Below are 22,294 nucleotides of genomic sequence, written 5' to 3'. Positions count from 1 at the left end.
TAACTGCTCAGAAAACTTAGCCACCCAGAATGATTCATTATGGATAAATGATCTCTTGTTAATTCAGAATATAGACATAGAGATAGATGGAGATACTGAATGGGACTCTAGAAAGTACCCTGCTTCTTAGGTTTATTTTTGGTATGAGAAGTTATTTCAGTGACTGATTCAAGCTGTCAGAATTGGGTAATTTTGCTTATTCAGCAAATATTTGATTTATTCTCTGTGCCAAACATGATGTTAGGTTCTCGTAGGCTGTATAAAGTGGAACAAGATATAGCCCCAATTACCAAGGAACAGAAGAATATAACCTGGAGGACAGAGACTGTTTATTCATGGTATTTTCAGCACTCTTGCAGTACCTTTTGCATGGTTGGCATTTAATAAGTACTTTTTGAGTTGAATTGGAGGAGCTAGAAGCCTAGTAGGGAAAAATCTAAACTAATATCTAAAACTAATGGGGGGCATGGGAATAGAGAGGCAATGTGTTACAGTAGATCTAGAGTTGACTTCCCAAGCAGGAAGACTGTGTTCAAGTCTGCCTCTGACATATGCTAGCTGGGTGACTTGGAGCCAGTCAGGTCACTTTTCAGGCCATAAGCAGCTTTCTGAGATTTCAAGTTGCAGAGGAAGTTCCTCATCTTGAGGAAATTTCCTGTTCCAGTAAAATTAAGTGGAGAAGAACAGGGTGCTCTGGGTGTTACTTTGTGGATGTGGGCAGGGAAAGAGTGGTCAGAAAAACCTTTATGGAAGAGATGGTGTTTGAGTTGGGTTTACAAGATTGGGTAAGAATTGGATGGGAAGAAAATCTGGATGGGAAAGGTATTTCCCTTTCCCAGGAAGGATCATTGTAGGCAAAAACATGGAGTCTGGAAAGCTTTGGGGAACCACACAAAGTTTGGGTTCAGCACGTGCATTTTGCCTGGAACTTGCTTTACCTGTAGTGGGAGATAAAGCAAGAATTAGAAAAACTTAAAACACTTCAGTTGAATGTAAACTTGGGAGCATGAATTATTTCCCTTTCATCTTTTCATCCCTAGCTCTTGCACAGAGTAGGCCTTTAAAGTAATTCATTTATGTAGCATTTATATGATATTTCATCAGCTACCATGAGTTCAGTGATTGTATCTATGCATGTGACTCTCTGATTTACTTGTCCAGCCCTATATTCCCTTCAGCTTCTGATCTTACATCTCCAGTTTGCCTATTAGACATCTCAAACTGGATGTCCTGTAGATATCTCATCATGTCTAAAACCGAATTAATTGCTTTCCCCCATCCTCCCTAATGCTCACCCCTTCCTAACTTTTCTATTACTGTCAAAGGCTCTACCATCCACCCAGTTAACCCAGGCATCCAGTTTTGCAACCTTAGGGTTATTCGTGACTCCTCCCTCTCTTACACTGCCCCTCCCTCCCATCCAATTAATTGTCAAGTCCTGTGGTTCCCTGTCACCTTCAGGTTAAATCTGTTTGGCTTTTAAATCTCTTTATAACTTGGGTTGTTCCTGCCTCTCCAGTCTTCTTACACTTCAGTCCACTCAGTTTTCATTCCACTGTTTTCATTTTGTAACACCACTCACCCCTGCATCCGTCGTCTGACATTGCTAACACCTTGGTGCAGGCCCCCATTATGTCTGGACCACTGCAAAAACCTGCTGGTTGGGTTTCCCTGCCTCAAGTTCCTCCCCATTACAATACATTCTTCACTCATCTGTCAAATTGATCTTCCTACAATGCAGGTCCAATCATGTCATTTCCCCTCCCCCTTTCAATAAACTCCAGGAGCTCCCCATCACCTTCAGGATCCAATATAAAATTCTTTGCTTGGCTTTTAAATCTTTTCATCATGACCTTGCCCCTTCCTACCTTCCCAGGCTTCTCCCACCTTATTCTCCTTCATGTACTCTGTGATTCAGTGACATTGGCTTCCTTGCTGTTTCTTGCATGCTACATTTCATCTCTTGAATCCAAGTGTTTTCATTGGCCATCCCCCATGCCTGGAATGCTTTCTGTTTTCATCTCTGCCTCCTGGCTTCTCTGGCTTCCTTCAGGTGTCAGATAAAGTCCCGCTTTATTCATAAAGTCCTTCTCAGCCCTCCTTAGTCTTATTGCCTTCTCTCTGGGACCACTCCCAATTTATCCTTTCTGTATCTTATTTGTACATCCTTCTTTGCTTGTTACCTACCCCATGCTGTGAGCTCTTTGAGGGCAGGGGCCATTTTTTGTCATTCTTTATAATGCTTAACATAGAGCCTGTCAAATAGTAGGCACTTCATTAATGCTAGCTGACCGACTTTAAGGTATATGAAATGTGTTTCTTATAGCAGCCCTCTGGAGTGGAGAGTGTAAGTACCATCTTTATTTTACAGATGAAGAAACTGTAAATTCTATAACAATTTTATACAATTCTAAAACACTTCTATAAGTGAAGTAATTTGCCTACGTTCATGCAACTTGTAACTGTCTTGATTTGAACACAGGGCTTCTGACTCCAAAGGTACCCTCCTTCTAAAGCCCCATTCTGTCTGTAAGAATGGAAAGGTAGGAAGCGCTTAGGAGTTCTTAAAGGTTGATCAGCTTCTGAAGTCCACCCAAGACTGGAATCATATTGTTGATGTTTTTGAATGCCAGGCTGGGGAATTGAGATTTAATTCAATCTGTAATTTAGTAAGCATTGTGGAGTGACTGAAATGAAGTTCCCTGTTTTTGAACAGGGAAATTACATGATTGAACCTGTGCTTTTGGAAACTTAATGAGGCAGAAGTGTGTAGGGTGTGTGTGTGTGTGGGGGGGGTGGGGGTGGTGGTGTCCAGTAGGAAAGTGTTGCTAGGGTGGTGACATTGTTAATGGAGAGTAGGGGACATAATCATATGTTAAATTCAGTTCACAAGTATTTATTAAATGCCTCTGTAGCCAAGTTAACAGGTCTTAATTAACAGATTCTTCACAATTGACTAAATATGGGAGTCAAATCAGTGAACATTTATTATATGTTTACTGTGAGACAGACACAGTGTTAAGCTCTGGCAAGAAAAATATGGTCTCTGTTTTCAAGTTCACATTTGAATGGAGACTACATGGAGATTGCTATGAATTTACTATATGTACAGTACTATATATATATTATACATATATATATATATATATATATATATATATATATATATATGGTAGTGAGGGAGAGAGGAATGAATCAAAGATGACTGAGGTTTAAAATTTGAATGACTTGGAAGATGGTGATAGTATTAACAAAATAGAGGGATCATATTTAGAGGGAAAAATGAGAAATTTGGTTTGAGATATATTTTGAGCTACTAGTGGGACATACAAGTACAACTATTTGGTAGCATTTGGAAAAGCATTAGGATTTAGATCTGGGGAAAAGGTTGGTGAAGAAGATGGAGATTCTGGAGTTAGCTACCTAAGGTGATAATTGAAACATGGATGTATGTGATATTGGCAAAGAAGAAGATGTAGTTAAAGAAAAGATTGCTGAGTACTAAATGCCCAAGAATTCTGTATTTATGGCATGGGAGGAGTGGGGAGGAAGATGAGACTGAGAAAGATAGAGAGGTTGTAGGTTAACTAGGAGATAACCAGTAATGCAATGGAAATCATGCTATTTTGTTTGATCCTTAAAATTATCTTTGTGAAGTAAGTGCTGAAGATATGCCCTCAGTTTATAGTTAGGAAAACGGAGGCTTCAGAAGGTTGTGATTTATTACTCATGTGAAAAGGAGGGGCGGGAAATAGAGAGAAAGCAAGTGTCAGGCAAGATTTGAACCCGGCTCTCTCCCGACTGACTGCGAGTCCTATACTCTTTTTTTTTTTTTTTAGCTGTTCCAAATATTTTAATAAGAGTTCTCTGCAAAACATTTAGAACACCAGTTTGTGAGGATAAACGCCGCTGGAGAGAGAGAATACATAACGGAGGTAGCCGTGGAGCTGAGGAATTTTGAGTCCATTGTTTTCTCATCAGTCTTGCACTGACTGTTTTGTAATCTTGTATTTCTCTTTTTCTGTGTCAAAAATCTCTCCTCCTTGTGCCTAGGTTTATGGAGCCTCTTCTTCTTGAAGTATGCATCAGTAAGATGATTTGGAATTTTTACACGCAAAAAGTTAACCCTGGTAGAGATGGCAATGATAGATTTCTGAGAGGTTCTTCTCGGAGGAACACAGTTGGTGGTCAGAGGTCCAGTCACGAATAGCAAGCCACTAGCCTGCTGTGGTGGCCAGTGAGCATGATCAGAATGGTACGTTGGGTGATGCTAGCTTGAAGTCTCCTCACATGCTGGCTGAAGGCTTTTTTGCATGACTTAGCAGCTTTCTAGGCACATCTTCAGTAGGATAATATCTAGGCATTTTGTGAATCTTTACTACTTAGGTTCCTCCATTCTTATCACCACCAACTGGCTTTGAGATAAAAGCTGGCACCTTCACTTTCTTTTTCCTTTCAGCCTGGTTTTTTGGTGTGGTGTATTTCGTCTTATACACGGCTCCCCGGGAATACATTGCAGACTTGGAGTATCTACTGATCCCTCTGGCCAGAACTGGGTTCTTACTGCAATGCTTTTGAGGCGTTTTCACCACCTTTTCAGCTGTATCTTCCTTTTTGTTCTCCATTTTTTCCTTTTTGACCTTTTCCTTTGGTTCCTTTAGGAGCTTTTTGTCCACCATCTTGAGAGAAGGGAAGGAGCCCAGTACTCTTCATTAAGACATGGTTTACTAGAAAATGTATAGTCAGTTGTCAAATGCAGCGTAGAAGTCAAGGATGCTGAGACCTTTTTATTTTGCAGGTCATTGGAGATCTTTGAGAGGATAGTATTTTTTGGCGGGGGGTGGGAAGTAAGACAAATCACAGTGGGTAGAAGAGTAAGGAAGGAGTGAGGAAGTAGAAGGATCATGTAGGTACAATTTAAAAAGTTTGGCTTGGAAGTAAGAAGAGAGATGGGATGGTAGCTTGAGGTGGCAAGGTCAATGGAAGGTATTTTTAAGTTGGGGAAATCTAGACATATTTGTAGGAAGGGTAAGGAAGCAATGGAGAGAGATGAAAGATTTTAGTGGGGAAAGGAGAAGAGGGATAAGCCAGAAGGTACAAATGGAGGATTAGTTTTGGAAAGGAGGAATTTATTCTTTTGAGGTAAGAAGGAAGGTAAGAAGATAAATAGACTGAAGGGAAAAAGTTGAAAGAACTCATATTAAGATGACTTCAGTTTTGTCTGTAAAGTAATAAGTTTTGTCCCTTATGTATTAGGGACTTTATTCAGCACAGGGATTCTTACCTTTTTTGTGTCAAGTACTTTTTTGTCAGTCATGTACTCCTTTGTCAGTGCAAAGCTTTTGACTCCCTTTTCAGAATAATATTAACTGCATAAAATAAAATGCATGTGATTTCAAAGGAAAGCAATCATACTGAAATTTTAAAAAAGTTCACAGACCCTAGGTTAAGAACTTCTGACTTAAGGACTTGAAAAAAGTGGAAGATTAGGCAGAACCTATGGGAAAGTGATAGGGAACCAACTAGAGCAGAGCAAGAGGAAGGCTGATGATTTCATTGATAGCAGGCAGCTAGGGTGTGCAGTGGATGAAGTGCTGACCTTGGCGTTGGGAAGACTGCTGCCTTCTGGACAGATGCCATCATCCCTCTGTCCCCCCCATCCCAAACCTCTTTTAAACTTTATCTTTGTAATCCTAACGTGTTGGGTTTAATACTGTACAATACACAAGAACAAATAAAGTTATTTCTTCCTGCACTATGCTCCCTTAGGTAATGAAGTTCTTCTTTTTCCTCTTACCTTCATGGTCCACGTATTGCATCTTGTTTTCCCCTTGATTGGATTAGGTTTGGGGGAAATCTCATCTATAAGGTCCTTCTAAGCATAAGCTTTTCTCATAAAATCCCTGGTTGATAGCATCCTTGTAATTAAATTGGGAGTTTGATGAAAGTATATTCTGCCTATACAATCTGTATTTTAACTAGAATGGTTTTGCTATTAAACAGAATTTAGAAAGAACACTTGGAAGCTTGTGTGACTTTTGTTTAAGATTGATGCCAGAGCATACGTGGGACAGAGATTCTTTTAACCTAATTTCTGTTTGATGGGTTGTTGGGATTTATGATGCTCTAGAGGGAGCTTCTCTGTTAACCTTTTAAAGCCAGTTTATTTCAGCTTCAGAGACCCTATCTTTAAGATGCCACTCAGACTCTATTTTCTGCATGAGGGCTTTCTTGTGCTAATCTCTTCCCTTCTAAACCACATTGTACTGACTTTATATTTATGCTGTACATATTTTTACACATACTTGTATCCTCCATTAGAATGGAAATTCCCTGTGAACAGAGATGGTTTCATTCTTTGTGCTTGTATCCCCAGTGCCTATATATATATCACATGGATGCTTAATAAGGACTTGTCTTATTAAGGTCTTAGAAAAGACTTTTTGTCCCCATTTGAATGTGAGCTTCTATGAATATGTATGTTGTATATATGATATCCCCAAATTCTTACTTCAGTTTTAAGCTATTAAAACTTTGCTACCTTTTCGAAAATGAGATTGATAGAGTTAAATGACTTAATCAGAGTCAGCCATATGTAGTGAGATACATTGGATGTAGAGGGTGTCTCAAAGGTCTTATTGCAGTTTTGCATTATTAATTAAGCAATAATGAATATTATTATTTATATTATGTATTATATTTACAATAACATTTTGATATGGGCAGCTAGGTGGTATAGTGTATAGAATGTTGGAATCAGGAAGATTCATCTTCTTGAGTTTAAATCTGGTCTCAGACACTGACTAGTTTGGTGATCCCAGGCAAGTCACTTAGCCCTGTTTGCCTCAGTTTCCTCATTTGTGTGTGTTCGTCCTTCATTGCCAAAGAAGACCATGCCATCAGAGAAATGATGACATGACTTACACTTGACTTTATTTTGAGTGCAGGTCACCAGCCTCACTTTTTCTCCAGAGCCATCCAAATCCAGTGACCAGATATTCCTCAGGATGACTGGAAATGACCCAGGATGAGGCAATTGGGGTAAAGTGACTTGCCTGCAGTCACACAGCTAGAGAGTGTCAAGTGTCTGAGGTGAGATTTGAACTCAGGTCTTCATTTGTAAAATGAGCTAGAGAAGGAAATGGCAAACCACCTCAGTATCTTTGCCGGGAAAACCTCAAACAGGATCACAGAGTTGGACATGATTGAAAAAAACAAGAAAAGACTTTTGGGACACCCTCAGTAGCCAACATATCATGCCTGTTATTGACCCTGTGTTATTGACCCTGATCAAATCACTTACCTCTGTCAATCTCATTTTCTGTAATGTAGGGGTAATAGGTATAATAATGGCATCTACTTAACAGGGTTGTTGTGAGGCTTAAATAAGATAATATATGTAAAGTGCTTTGCAAGCTTTAAGGTGCTGTATAAATATTAGCTCTTATCTTCTACAATTGTCTACTAAGTCCTAGTCAGATTCTTTAGTTGGATCATGGCACTTTTCAAGTACAGCAGGGGTAGCTCCATTTTAATACCTGACCACATGACCAGAAAGCCAAATACGCGCAGGCTGCATGTATTTTTTGCAGTTACTTGTTGATCCAGACTTGTTAGCATGGCCCCTGACGGGAGGTAGGTGTCCAACAGATAGAGTGGGTGGGTGCTTTTGGCCTTATTATTTGTGCCAGCTAATTCAATTAAAAGGATTTTTTTTTTTTGGCTACAAATCATGGGTTACTAGGGTCAGGTGCTGCAAGTTGGAAGCTGGGCAGCTAGAGGTTTCAGGTCTGTTAGTCAGGATTGTGGGAAACATGCACTTGTTATCAGCTTTGAATCTTGATGCTTGTCAGGGATGTAATGTCTAGTGTCTTGTTCTGGTTGTTAATTTGACAGACGGATCTGTTACTCAAGGTGAAATCAACCACTTTTCCTAGGTAGAAAGCATGATGTTTCTTCATCAAATAGCCTCATATATTTTTGTGAGTTTTTTTCTGTAATTGATTTGTCTTCAGTTTTTACCCATTTTAAATTAATTTCTTCATAGATGGAGAAACATTTAAAAAATCTTTAGTGTAGATTTAGTGATAAACTTGTATATTGAGATAATGTTTGTAATATGGTTAGGGAAATATTCTAATGTTGGATTCTGATATACTTTTTAGAGTGAGGCAGGTTACTCTGTGATCACCCTGGCTGACCTGAAATAGGCACACAAGGGTATATGTAGTTGGCTGTGATCAGCTCGCATAATTTGTCTAGCTGTAATTGAATTGACTTTGAAGTGATTCAGATCTTATATTAAGACAGTATTTGCTGAATTATACTGATTAGTTTGCTTTTTCCTTATTCCCTTTATCTGTTGCTGCATATGTAAAACATGACTTTTCCCCCCTCTAATTTTAAGGGATTCTGGACCTACGGTTAGTCATGAATATAGTAGATGGAGTACTGGAGTTGGAGTCAGGAAGACCTGAGTTTAAATCATACCTCAGACATTTTCTGATCTTTACAATGATGGAGTTGCATTCAGTGACCTGTAAGGTCTCTTTGAACTTCAAATCTATGATTTTGTGATAATTTATGCTGGATTTGGAAAGGACATTCAGTGCAAAGGATTGTAGACTTGGAGCAGGGACACTCTAGTCTGTGCCCCTCATGTTGCTGATGAGTGAGCTGAGGCCCAGAGAGGTGAAGCAGTATACTTTAGGGCACACAGGTAGTAAATATCAGCATGATTTGAACCCAGGTCTTCTGTCTGTAGAGCTAGTTTGCTTTTCATTGTACTCTCCTACCTTCTCCGTTATTACTGAGCTTATGGATCAATTAGTAATCTGGTCTAGCTTTCTGCTTTATTAAAGATAAAGTGGTACTCTTCTCATGTTACAGCAAAAAGCATCTTCTCCCCTGTAGAAGCTGAGACTTGCCTAGACTCATAAAGTGTTTTTATATTCATTCATTTGACCATAGTAACCCTGTTGAGTTTAGTGTGGTAGAGATTGTCTTTGTCTGTTTTAAGCTCCTAGGAATGTGGACTTACCCAAGTTGATACAGCTAAGAAGTGGTGTAAGAGAAACCTGAATCTAGTTTTCCTATGGTCCAGTGTGCTTTATACTGTTTCTCCTCTGTACATTATATTACTTTTGCTATACCTTTTAATTGAGAACCCATTTAGCCTTGGTATTTAGCTTCTTTGGGTTTCAACCAATCAGCAAGTATTTTTTAAAGCTCCTTTTGTATGTTAGGTATAGGTCTTAGTTTCCTCATCCCCAAGATATGGATAATGTAATACCCATCTCAATGGCATGATTGTGAGGATGAAATGAGAGAATATATACATGGTAAAATGTCTATACTATTAACTGCTGCATAATAGGCGGTATTATTAGTCTCACATTGAGTTTTTCTGTTGAAATTGAATTTCATATCTACTCTGGAGGTGACAAGTATGTGCTCAGTTTAATAGTCATCTTTTGAGTATCAAGTATTTAGATTACTCAAGTAAGGAGATGATTCCCATTAATTTGGATTCTGCTTTGACCTTTTCTACTCAGCTGCTGCTGATTCATGCTTCTCTTCTCCTTTTGAGTAGCTCTTGCCTGAAGAGTGAAACAGGGCAATGAGTTATAGGGGACTGACATCTAGAGAGACAAGTTCTTAGGTGTTTTCCAGTGGCTGTTTGCCAACCTTTTAGGGATGACTCTCTTTCAGAGGTCAGGGAAATGAAAACAGGAGGGAAAATAGGAAATAAGAACTTGAACTGCTCTGCTTTGAAAGCTGAAAAAGTGGTTGGAAATTTTAGTAAAATTTCAAGGAATATGTATGAATAAAGTGAAGTTTATAAAAATTCCCAACAATTTACTATTTGTCAAAGAAGAGAATTGTTATTCTTCAGATAAAACAAAGGATAAAAATTTCTGCCTAGAATAGTTTTAGTAAAGCATGTTTTTAACCAAACCTGAGAATAAGATTATTCTTTCTTTTAAATAGGAAGATGCTATTTGGTTAATAAGCATTTGAGTCAGTCAGTAAACATTTATGAAGCACCTACTGTGTGCTAGCCAGTGAGCTAAATTTAAACTAGGGATATAAGAAAGATAAAATACAGTCCTTGCTTTCAAGGAGATCACAGGTTAATGAGGGAGACAACATGCAAACCACTATGTACAAAACAAGCTATAGACAGGATAAATTGGAAATAATCAGTAGAGGGAAAACGCTTGCTTTAAGGGGAATCAGAAAAGATTTCTTGTTGGAGTTGGGTTGGTTTTTAGTTGGATCTTGAAGGGAGCCAAGGAAGCTAGGAGGTGGAGGTGAGGGGGAAGAGCTGCTGTAGATATTTTTGTTCCTTATTTTCCTTTGATCTCTTTGGGGTATAGCTCTAGTAATGGTATTGTTAGGACAAAGGATATACAGAGTTAAATAGCTTTTTAGACATAGTTCCAGATTGCTTTCCAGAATGGCTGGACCAGTTCATAGCTCCACTTTCAAAGGCTGTAGACAGTTAAGAAGAGGGTGAGACGAAAGGAAATGGAGCTATCAGTTAATTAACAAGCACTTAATAGAACTTTGTGCCAACTCTTGGGTCAGGTGATGAAAATTCAAAGACAGAAAACCTAAACAGTCTCTGCCCCCAAGGAATTTACATTTATCAAGGGTAAAGAACATGTACACATAAAATATGAACTATATGCAAGGTAAAAAGTGATTTGAGAGGATGGTCATTTTTAGCTCAGTGATCTGCAGAGGCCTTATGGAGGAGATAAAAATGAGCTTTGAAGTAGAGTTTGTGGAGTGGGTGAGTGACATGGTCAGACCTTTGTTTTAAGAAGCAGAACTTTGGCAGCTTTGTGGAAGATGGTTTGGAGAGAGGAGAGACTGAAGCAGGGGAAACCGATTATGAGGCTGTTGTAATAATAATATTGGTTAAGAGGTGACTGGGCTTTGAACTAGGGTGGTGGTAACTAGGGTAGAAAGAAGGGAAAGGCTATGAGACATGTGCAGATAGAATTGATGAGACACAAGTGATTGGCTATATGGTGGTTAACAGAGAAGGAAGAGTTGTGGGTGACTTTTCCTGGATATTTGGGAGAATGGAAATTCTTACAGAAACAGGGAAATTAGGAAGAGTACTGGGTTTGAGTTCTATTTTAGATGTGTTGGGGTTGATATGCCTGTGGATATTCAGTGGATATGTCTAATAGGCAGTTGGTCAGCTCAACAGAAAGACTGCTGCATAGATTACTGAATCCATGGGAACTGAGTCCATCACAGAGGATGTAGAGAGAAAAGAGAACTGAGGACAGTCTTGAGGTTCCAGCAAAGGAGACTAAAAATGGTAGAGTTGTACATTAAGCTTTCTTTTTCACCTTTGTTAAAGTAAACATATGTTTATATAACAATATGTAAATACTACTTTGCATTCTATTCCCCTCCCCCTGAATGCTAGAAACATCCATGTGGTCTATATTCTTGTCATTTGGAAGAGCTGATTTTTAGAGTGCTTTTTGCATAGCCATAACGTTTTCCATCTGGCTCATGAAGTTTGTGTACCTTTTCCCTGTTTGGGGGTATTTAGGTTGTTTCCAGTTTATGCTATTCCAAATAGTACTTCTTCAGACATCTTTATCAAATTATTTTGATTTTAGGTTGTTTCCTTTGAGCATATTCCCCAAAATGGGATGATTGGGTCAGAGGTTAAGAGTAGTTTTGTTCATATATTAGGCATTGCCAGATTGCTCTTTAGTAAGCTAAACATTTCCTGTGACTCAGTAAGTATCCTTGCTTTATACTTTAACCCAAATTTTTAAAAACTGTTTTTGTTGTTAGGTGCATATTGACTCCTTACAGTTTTAATTTATATTTCTTTGATTGTTAGACCTTCTATTTTTCCATGTGATTATTTTTTGACTTTATTTAATCCTATACAATTTTTTTCTTTTTAGGTCATTTACTTAGTAGAATCTGGGTATTGCCTTTACAGAAATAATTGATACAAATAGTATACCTGTTCAGGGAACATATTTATTGATAATCTTAGCCACAGATTCTCCCAAAGAAGATATTACTTTGTCAAGGACATTGGGATTTTATATTAAATACTACATTTTTGTCTTTGAGAGTATTGTCATCTTACTAAGTTTTCTCATCCAGGAGCATGGCATCTCTCTCTTTTAAATTAGTTTTGCAATTTTCTTTGAATAATTCAGTTATACCCAAAACTATACTAATAACCAAGTATTTAATAAATCTTTGTGTATCCTGACATCTGTTTCCATTGAATTTTCTAGCTACCTGTTACTAATATATAAAAATACAAGTGATACTTGTTGATTTGTTCTGTACCCAGCTGGGAACTCATTGTTAACCTCTAGCAACTTTTGGTCAGCATCCTTGAATTTTCTGATTATACAATCATAAATCTACAAAAATTGTGTGTTTTTGTATGCAGAAATAATTGTCCTCTCTTAGAGTTACTTCCAGCATTTCTAGTGCTACTCTTGTTTTATTCTTGTCTGAAAAGAGAACGACTCAAGTGCATTTCCATTAAGTCTAATAGATGGTTTGTGGTTTTAAATACATACTTGTAAAATGTTAACAAAGAAACATACTTTATGTAATTAAAAAAAATTTATCAATATATGTTGTATTATATTGAGTGTTTTCTTGCTATCTCTTGAAAAACTTTTTTTTAGCTCTTTTTCTTCTTAATATTATGGTTACTATTTTTCCTTTGTGCAATATACTATCTTTGTATTTCAAGTACACATCTTATTTGGTCAAAAGGAATAATTAAAAATATTTGTTAGGTTTTATTTAGGTTTGCCATATCTTTGCTTGAGAACAGCCTATTATTTTATTTTTTTGTTATTGGCCCAGTCAGGTGTGGGACTAAATATAATAGAAAAGGACATTGAGAAAGGGCTATAAGGTTTACTTGTTTCACTTGATACAACAACTGTTTGAAGCAGGTATGGTACATGTACTATCTTTATTTTACAAGGGAGTAAACTGAGGCTCAAAAAAGCTGAGTTACTTCCTGTGGTCATATACCTGTTAAATATCAGTGGTGGGATCCTGATTGATTCCTCTTTCCAATATACCTCACTGTTCTTAGCTTTTCTGTATTTTTCATGTTTATATAATTATAGGAATTATTCTTTCTTTGGAAATTCTTTAGTTTATCTACTGGGCTCGGATGCCTTTTGGGAGGCAGGGGAAGGGAAGGATGAGTAATTCTTTAGTAGCTTCTTAATTCTTCACTGTTGTTGGTCTATTCATATTCTGTGCTTTAGATCAATATGCCAATGTCACATAGAAACAGAAGTCATTAAACAATACATAAGAGGACTTTGGGCTGCATGTGACTTAGAAAATCATATGTTAACATTTTATATGTTCTATTGTGTTTTTACTTATTTTGTTAAATATTTCCCAGTTACATTTTAATTCAGTTCAGGATGCACTCAATGGGATTGTGAACTGCATATTTGACACCTCTACCACTTTGTTCCAGTTCTAGTATTTTATATTTTTGGAAATTGTCATCAAATTTATTAACATATCTGTAGCTTAAAATAGTATTCTCAATTAAAAGAAAACTTATGTGTTAGATCTTTTATTTCTTTTTTGATTGTTAATCTGCAATTTCTTTTTATTTTGTGATTTTAAAAGTTAATTATTGGTTTTATTTATCATTTCATTTAATCAGCAAACATTTAAATGCTGACTATGCTTTAATCAACAAACATTTAAGTGCTGACAATGTGCTTAAATGGCGTGCTAGGAGACTGTGGAGTACAAAGACAGAAATGAAACAGTGCCATCTAGGATTTATTCTCTTGGGAGAGAGATGCTCATATATAAATAAGTACATAGAAATCATAGGGGATAGGGATAGGATCTCAGATTTAATTTTAAAGGGAACTCTGTCTACCAATATAGGCCAGTATTTTTTAATGCAGTCTATATAGTGTTGGTGAGTTTTCTGTGGGGCAGTGAAAGATTTGGTGACTAACTTGGGGTCACAGTCAATCTGTATTAGAGTCAGCAATTGAACCTGGGCTTCCCACACAGTTGTCTGTACACTATGCTAGGCTACTTTTCCTGTACCAAATACATGAAATAAATGAAAAGTTGGTTTTGGGAGAAGGTGTGTTAGCATCTTGTGGCAACGAGCAGGGAGAGGAGGAAACACTTTGTGTAGAAGATGGGTTTGAAAGACACTAGGGATTCTAAGAGGCATAGATGAGGGGGTATTGAAGCCAGTACAAAGGTGAGGAGATTGGCAATTTGTGTGTGAGACACAAGGAGGCCTTTTTGGCTTGCAGTGTGTAAGGGAGAATAATGTATCATATAATAAAGCAGGAAAAAGGTTGGAGCCAGGTTGTAAAGGGCTTTAAATGTTAAACTGTAATTTGTATTTTACCTTAGAAATAATAGGGAGCCATTGTAGTTCATTGAGCAGGAGAGTAACCTTGGTAGACTTTAGTTTTAGTGAAATAACTTTGGAAGCTGTGTGGATTGTGGATCAGGGAAGGAGGAGACTTGAAGGCGTGGAAATGATTCAGGAAGTATTGCAATAGGCCCAGCCACAGGAGATGAGGGCCCGATCTAGGCTGGTAGTACAGAGAAAGGGGTGAATATGAGAGATGCCACAGGGGTAAAATCAATAAGAGTTGGGAATTGATTGGTTATGTGGCATAAGGATGAGAGAAGTTTCGAAGTTGACTCCAGAATTGCCAGCCTGGGTGCTTGAATGAATGCTGATTTCCTTAACAGAAATAGGGTAGTTTGTAATACAAATTTGGGAAGTTTCGAATAGGAGTGTTTTTTTGGTTGGGGGGGGACAGATAATGATTTCTATTTTGTGTACTTTGAGGCTGAGAGGCTTGGACATCCATTTAAAAATGTTCAGTAAGTAGCTGTATTTTTTAATTTTCTCATTTTGTTTATATTTGCCCTATTGTTTTCCCCTTATCTTTTGACTCAATAGTTTTGTTCTCTTGAGTTCTTTAAATAGAAACCTAATACATTTCTTTTTTTGCTAATATAGGACAGTTCCTGTAAGTGAATAGAAATGCACTTTTGATAACATTCTATAACTTTTGAATAGATATTATATGTTTATAATGTCATAATTTATACACACACATACAAGCATACTTCATTTTGTTGTGCTTTGCAGATGTGTTTTTTACAAATAAAGGGTTTGTGGCAACCCTGTTTTGAGCAAGTCTATCAATGCCATTTTTCCAATAGCATGTGCTCACATTGTGTTTCTGTGTCATATCTTGGTAATTCTAGCAGTATTTCAAACATTTTCGTTATTATTATATCTGTTATGGTCTATTATATCAAGAAACAAAATATCTTTGTTCTTTGGTATTACTATTCCAATTGTTTTGGGGCACCACAAACCACACCCACACAAGATAGCAAACTTACTTGATAAACATTGTTATGTTTTGACTGCTCTACCAAGAGAAAAATGCATTACAACACTGTGCCTCTGGATCAATATTGATCATTGCATTTCAACTGAATTTTGTCATGTTTTAGGATTGTCTTCATTTACATTGTTGTAGTCACATATATATTTCTTCTAGTTTTGCTTTCTTCACCCATTTTTAGTTCATATAATTTTCCCATGCTTTTCAGAATTTTTCTCACTTGTTATTCTTTACTCTGCAGTAATATTCCTTAACATTCATATATTATAATTTGTTCTTCAATAGATGAGCACCTACTTTGTCCCCATTTTTTGTTGTTAGAGAAATGCTTTTATATATTTGGGCGTGTATGAGACCTTTCTGTCACTGATTGTCTTGGGGGTCATTTGACTAGTAGCGGAATTACTGATTTAAAAGGTATCAGTACTTGTTAATTTTTTACTCATAATCCCCAATTTTTTTTCAGAATAGTTGGGCTGAAATGAGATAATTGGGGAATAAAATTTGTAGCAAGTTTCTCACCTATGGATCTCATTTCTAAGATTATAAGTTGATTTAGATTTGTAAGAAGAAGCATTACTCCCCAGTTGATTAATGGTCAAGATATATGAGTAGGCAGTTTAATGAAGAAATCCAGGCTGTTAATTGCCTTGTGAGAAATGCTCCAAATTACCAGTAATAAATGAAATGCCAACTAAAGCAACTCTCAGGTTTTTACACCTCTCAGATTGGCAAAGTTGACAAAAAATGAAGATGACGGTTGAAGGAGGAGCTGGAGAATAGGGCCAATTAATAATATACTGTTGGTAGACCTGTGAGTTGGGCCAACCATTATGGAAAGCAGTTTGAAACTATGCCCCCAAAGTCAGTTTGCATACTGTTTGACCCAATTTATTGATACTGTTGCTTGGGACTACACCCAAAGAGATCTAAGAGACAGCAAAAAGATGCGTACGTGTGGAATAGTTGGACCAATTCACAGTTACACCAGTAATGCATTAGTGTGCCTGTCTTCCCAGCTCTCTTCCATATCAACTATTTCCCATAATTTTTGATAATTTGGCAGGCATCAGAGCCATTTGTAATATACTTTTATTAATAATGTGAAGCATTTTTCGTATTATTGTTGATAATTTGCATTTCTCCTTTGAAAACTATTTTTCATTTAACCACTTCTTTATTGGGGTAAAGCTATCAGTATTATATATTTATGTGAATTTCCTATAGATTTCAGAACTCAGATTTTTATATATGATTGGTTTTTATTGGGCATTTGAAGTGAATGTGTTCTTTTCATCTACAATTAATTTCTCTTACATGTCTATTATTTTTAGTTTTTGATTGTATTTCTTGATCTGACTTTTTTTCCTACTTGATGGGTGTGTTCTGATAGTGAAGTGTTGGTCTCCAATTTTTTGTTTTTATTTTTTCATTTCTATAAATTTTTCTATTTCTGTATTTTATTGTTATTAGGGACTTTTGAAATATTTGAATCTTTAGATTTTCATTGTTTCATGTAGTTTTATTATTGTGTAGTATTCTTTTTTTCTCTTAGTATATTTTATTATGACGTTTGCTTTTTCTGATATGGTTATTATTCCTGCTTTTCCTGTTTTGTTGAACTATAACTTATGTCTTAACTTTCTTACTCTGTTCATGTGTATTGCTTTTTATAAATACTAGTCAGCAGATTGTTTATTTCTTAATGTTACCATATATGGTCTTTTTTCTTTTTGAAGAAGAGATCAACGTTTCTGCATTTAATGTCTTCATTAACAGATGGGAAGGGGAAAGGAATAAGCATTTATTAAATGCTATGTTCCAGGCACTGTTGAGTACTTTACACCTATTATCTCATTTGATCCTCACAATGACCCTGTGAAATAGGTGGTATTATAAATTTCATTTTATAGTTAAGGAACCTGAGATTAAAATAATGAGATAAAAAAACCTGAGGTTAAGTGACTTGTTTAGGGCCACGCAGCTGGTAAACATTTGAGGCTGGATTTGGACTTGGAGCTTCCCAGTTTGCATTGGAGGGTTGGGTAGCCAGGGAGCAGCAACTGTTTAGTTCTAGGGATTAGGGTTCTAGGGATAACTGGGTGTATGACTACTAACATTGTGGCTCATGAGTCCCACTGGTGTGTTTCTTCCTCTTTTTTTGGTATACAGTTTTAGTTATGGAAAACAGAACAGCTAAACTGATAAGATCTACATAGAGCTTTATTCATTATAATGATATTTAAAGTTTTATGCAACACCTTGGGAAAACAGAGGACAGCTTCAATTTTACAACAGAGATAGGAAACATACGTACAAAGACAAATGTTGACAGAGCTTAACATTATAAGAGGACTATCCATTCTTGATACAAAATCCTGGGAATTGCTCAGCTGGACAACTAGAGCTTCTTATTCTGACTATCCAGGTTATTAAAATATGGGTGGTTCAGTGCCGTTTTGCCAAAAATTTGTTTGGCAGGATCATAGACCAACGTTTTAGAGAGCAGATGGATGCCATTTTCATCAAGGTTCTTGAATATGACATCAAACTTCCTGGTATCCACTTGGGAAATTCATTCTTATAATCCTGCAGCAACTCAGCTTCTGGCCACACTTCATTATTAGGAGTCCCCAAAGCCCTGAAGATGTGGAAGAGCTGGTCAGTTTTGGAATCCCCGTGGAAAAGTGACTTCTTGGTTGCTAATTCAGCAAATATTGTGTCTATACTTTAGATATCTACTGGAGTGGAATATCTGGCAGACCCTAGCAACACCTCTGGAGACCAGTACCACAGTGTTACCACCTCATGTGTATAGACCCTTATCGGTATTCCAAAGGCCCGTGCAAATCCAAAGTCGGCTAGGTTAATTATACCTTTATCATCTGTTAACAGATTTTGAGGTTTTGAATCTCTGTGAAGAACTCTTTGTGAGTGACAGAAGACAATGTCTTGTAAGATTTGGTACAAATAACTTTTAACAAGTGAAGAATCCAGATACTGGCCAGGAGGGATAAAATCTAGGTACTTCTTGAGTTCCATAGAGAGAAATTAAAACATGAGGTAAAGTCTAGCATCCTGCATGAACGTTAGGATGATGAAGTTCATTCAACAGAGAAATTTCTCAAATTGCAGCACTTGGAACGCCCACCTCCTCACACTCTAATATTATTTTCTTCATGGCTGCCACCTAACCTGTAGTTTTATGTTGGCCCTTATATACGATACCATAGGTACCTTCCCCAATTTTCTCAATTTTTGTGTAGTTCTTCATAGATACTCAATTTGCTGGAGACTCTGAGGAGGCCAAAGCCTAAGGGGCAGTGGTGGCGACTGCATTATGTCTCCTCCTTCTCAGCTCCCGGGACACCAACTGTAGTGGACTTCTTATTAATAGGCAGCTACTAGATTCAGTTAGTTCTTTAAAAATTTTTTTATTAATATTTGCAGATTACCCCTCCTGTGAGAGACCTTTTTTAACAGAGTAAAACCATTAAGGAAATCAATAGTACACTGACCTCATGTGAAAGTGCAGACAATATTCGCATCTTTAGCACCATCTCCTAATTCTTATTTAAAGAAAAGATCTTTACTGAAATGGAACAGCAAGAACAATAGTTACAAAACATTTATTCCTCTCCCCTCCTTCCCCGTTAGGTACATTTTCTCACAGAGTTCAGAGAGGAGAGAGTAGGGGTGATACACCTGTGTGGGGAGCACACTTGGTCAGGGAAATTACAGCTCTGACTTCAGTGATTTTTCTTTTTTTGAAGTGCCCTCATAAAGTTCACTGTGGTGATGGATGTGTTTCTATACTGTTAGTCTGAACTGACCCTTCACCCAATATGGTGGCTCAGCTAGTTAGATTCCTTGCAGGGATTACGATATTTTTTCAGGTTTAGGCCAAACAAGATTGCTTGACCACCTATTCGGTTCTATATCAAGGCCTAGCTAGAAGACAAGACACTGTATCTCTGCTGGACAGGTTGAACCACTGAACTCCCTTGGCACTGTCATTGATGGACAGCTGCTGTCTCTACCTTAAGCTTTTGGCCCAACTGTGCTCCTTCTGTTGAGGTCTTAACAGTGTTCTTTTTTAGCTGGAAGTGTATTTTTGCTCTTTCAGAAAGGGTGAGACTCTTACACAAGGAATGGCCTTTGAGTGCTCTGAGGTTTGTTACCTCCTAAGGAAGTGAGAGCTATAGCCTTTCCTGTGACATTCATTCCTGGTTTAGAGCTCAGTTCCCTTGGTGAGGGACTTTACCTTTACTTTTCCGTGACCAGCCCATTATATTTACAAGATTCTTAGGCAAATGAGTAGTTAGGGTCATTGATACTGATACAGTCTTTGTTCTCTGGCAAGTTCGTTGATCTTGTGGGCCTTTTTATGTAGCTGAGTTGTTCAAAACCTCTGATGCCTTACTTGGTATAAAATGCTTCATTTATATTCAAAAAGGATTTGCCTTTACTTTTCATTGCCTGTCTTTGTCCCTTATGGCCTTCATATTTGTTGAAATCTAAATCCGGTCCATCCCGTAGAACATTTTAAACTAGATCTAAAAACCTTACTTATTTTCATTATTTTTCTAATATTTTTACATAACTATATTATAAAATTATTCCTTATTTATTTTCTGTTAGCAACTTTTTTTTTCACTAAATAATATTTAAGCTCTTTCCTGAAGGTGATGAAAAATTTAGATTTGAGATTAATTAAATTAATTAATTTAGATTTGAGATTAGATTAATCTCTCTCATAGAACTTCCTTGTGGTATGCAGGGAACAGGTATGACCAAGGCATATGTAGGTACCAGAAGTCCTGCTGTCTGGCATTCCCTTCTCTCTTATTGGTATCCCAGTTTTTCATGTGGGACCTGGCATACTTGACTTGCTTTCTTGCTACTCTGCTGTCCCAGCCAGCTTATTCTCCTTGCTTTTTTCCAGTTCTGAAACAAAAATCAATACTGGAAATACTGTGTTAGCTGATTCCTTCTTATAGCCCTGTTCACCATCCCTATAACTTAAATACCTTTCTGTAGCTACCACTCTCCTATATGTGTTGTACTTCTTTATTAGAATGGAAACTCCTTGAGGACAAGGGACTTTTTGCTTTTGTATCTGCAGCACTCAGTATAGTACTTGGCACATAGTGCTTTTTTTTATTCATTTTATGAGAAGCCCAGAAAACACAATAGGGTTTTTTGGATTATCTTGAGAATAACTAAATGAAAAATAAAATGCTAATGTAAATTTTTTGTTAGAATCTCTAGGTAACTCTTAATGCAAATAAAGCTATTATTCTGTATCATATTTTCTTAGAAAGTTGCTTGGGACCCTGAGAAGTTCATGACTTGCCCTTGCCCAAGGTTACACAGTTAGTGTGTGTCTGAGATTAGAATTAAACACAGTTTTCTTGATTCCCAGACCAGCTCTCTGGTCACTAAACCAAATTGCTTTTTATGTTAATGTAATACTGCTATTAATGGACAAGAGTTCCATATAAGAGCTCAGAAATATTCCTTTAGCCTTGCTTAACTTCAGCTAGGTGTTTATTTTGGTGTTGTGCCCGTTTTATTATCTTAATGGAGATGGGAAGAAAGTAGATAAAATTCAGAGACAAACAATGAAACCCTATTCTACCTTTCACTTAAACAGTGAAACCCTATTCTACCTTTCACATATTTTGTATGTACATAATTGTATTTACATGCTGTCTCCCTCATTTGAATGTAGCCTAGTTGAGGCTAGGGAGCCGTTCAATCGCCTTTCTTTGTGTCCCTGGCCATTAGCACTATGCCTGGAACATGCTAAGTGCTTAATAGATGCTTGTTGACTGATAAATGCGGGATTTGGAGGTGCATTAGTTTGCAAAAGAGAATAGTAATTGACTTTTCATAAATTTGGAGAATTATTATTACAAGGAGTATGCTGACCAATTCATGTCCACAGAAGAGGAAATTGGTTTAGATTGCAGCAAGAGGGTTTAGTTAGAGATAAAGAAGTGCTTCCTGACTAAGAGTAATTAAATACCAGAATAGAATGTAAGGGGAAGTGGACTAGGACAAAGTTTTCAATCAAAAAAATGAAGAAATGAAAGAGCTAAAGGAATAAATCTCAGCTTCAGAAGTAAGCACACGCTGATGAAACTTTGGAAGATGAAAAGTACTTTGAGATTTGAAGATTTCATAACTTATAAAATTAGGTGTTTTTTTTTTTTTTTAGGAATGGCTTAGGCAAACTGTTGTTAATGAAATTAATGAAAAGTGAAACAGTCAAATTAACCAATAGAAGGTATTATTCATACTGTTTGAAAAGGAGGACCTGTTGAATATTCACCACTGCCTAATACTAATTTACAGTATTCTTAATTTCTGTACTTATACTAAGATATGGTATTTATTTTGTATGTAAATGTCAGCCCTTAATAAACGTTAGTTGACGGAATATTTTTCAGGCATCTTCTAGCATAGACTAGCAGGAATCAAAGATGAGATGATATAGAAAACAGAAGTTACACTGCGAAGAGGAAAAATTCCTAATTGGTGAAACATACTAAAGGAGATGGAAACACTATTTCAGTAAATTTAGATCAGGGAAAAAAACCTTCAGGTAGTATGAGTTGTGACTTTCTTTCTAAAACCATCTTGATCTGTCTCTGGTCAGAAACCACCAGTGGTTCCCCATTGCCTGTAAGTTCAAATCCAACCTCTTTGGTCTGGCATTTGAAGGTCTTCTGCAGTTTCACCTCATTCTTCCTTTTCCTTGGTTTCCTAATTTTTCAGCCCACTTTAGGCCATTCTCTTGGATGTCCCTAGAACAAGCCTCTGTTAGTTTAACTGAT

General features: G+C 37.0%; 1 protein-coding gene and 1 pseudogene across 6 annotated transcripts in view; one reads left to right on the top strand and one right to left on the bottom strand.

Annotated features, from left to right (window-relative positions):
- RABGAP1L (RAB GTPase activating protein 1 like) overlaps positions 1-22,294 on the top strand; it is a 686,444-nt gene that overhangs the window by 16,137 nt on the left and 648,013 nt on the right. The window lies entirely within an intron of this gene.
- On the bottom strand, positions 17,654-18,726 carry LOC140522445 (cyclin-dependent kinase 1 pseudogene; annotated as a pseudogene).

The sequence above is a fragment of the Notamacropus eugenii genome, chromosome 2, assembly GCF_028372415.1.
Source record: "Notamacropus eugenii isolate mMacEug1 chromosome 2, mMacEug1.pri_v2, whole genome shotgun sequence".
Lineage (NCBI taxonomy): Eukaryota > Metazoa > Chordata > Mammalia > Diprotodontia > Macropodidae > Notamacropus > Notamacropus eugenii.
Note: the sequence above shows the minus strand (reverse complement) of the source record. Positions and strands in the feature narration are given on the sequence as shown.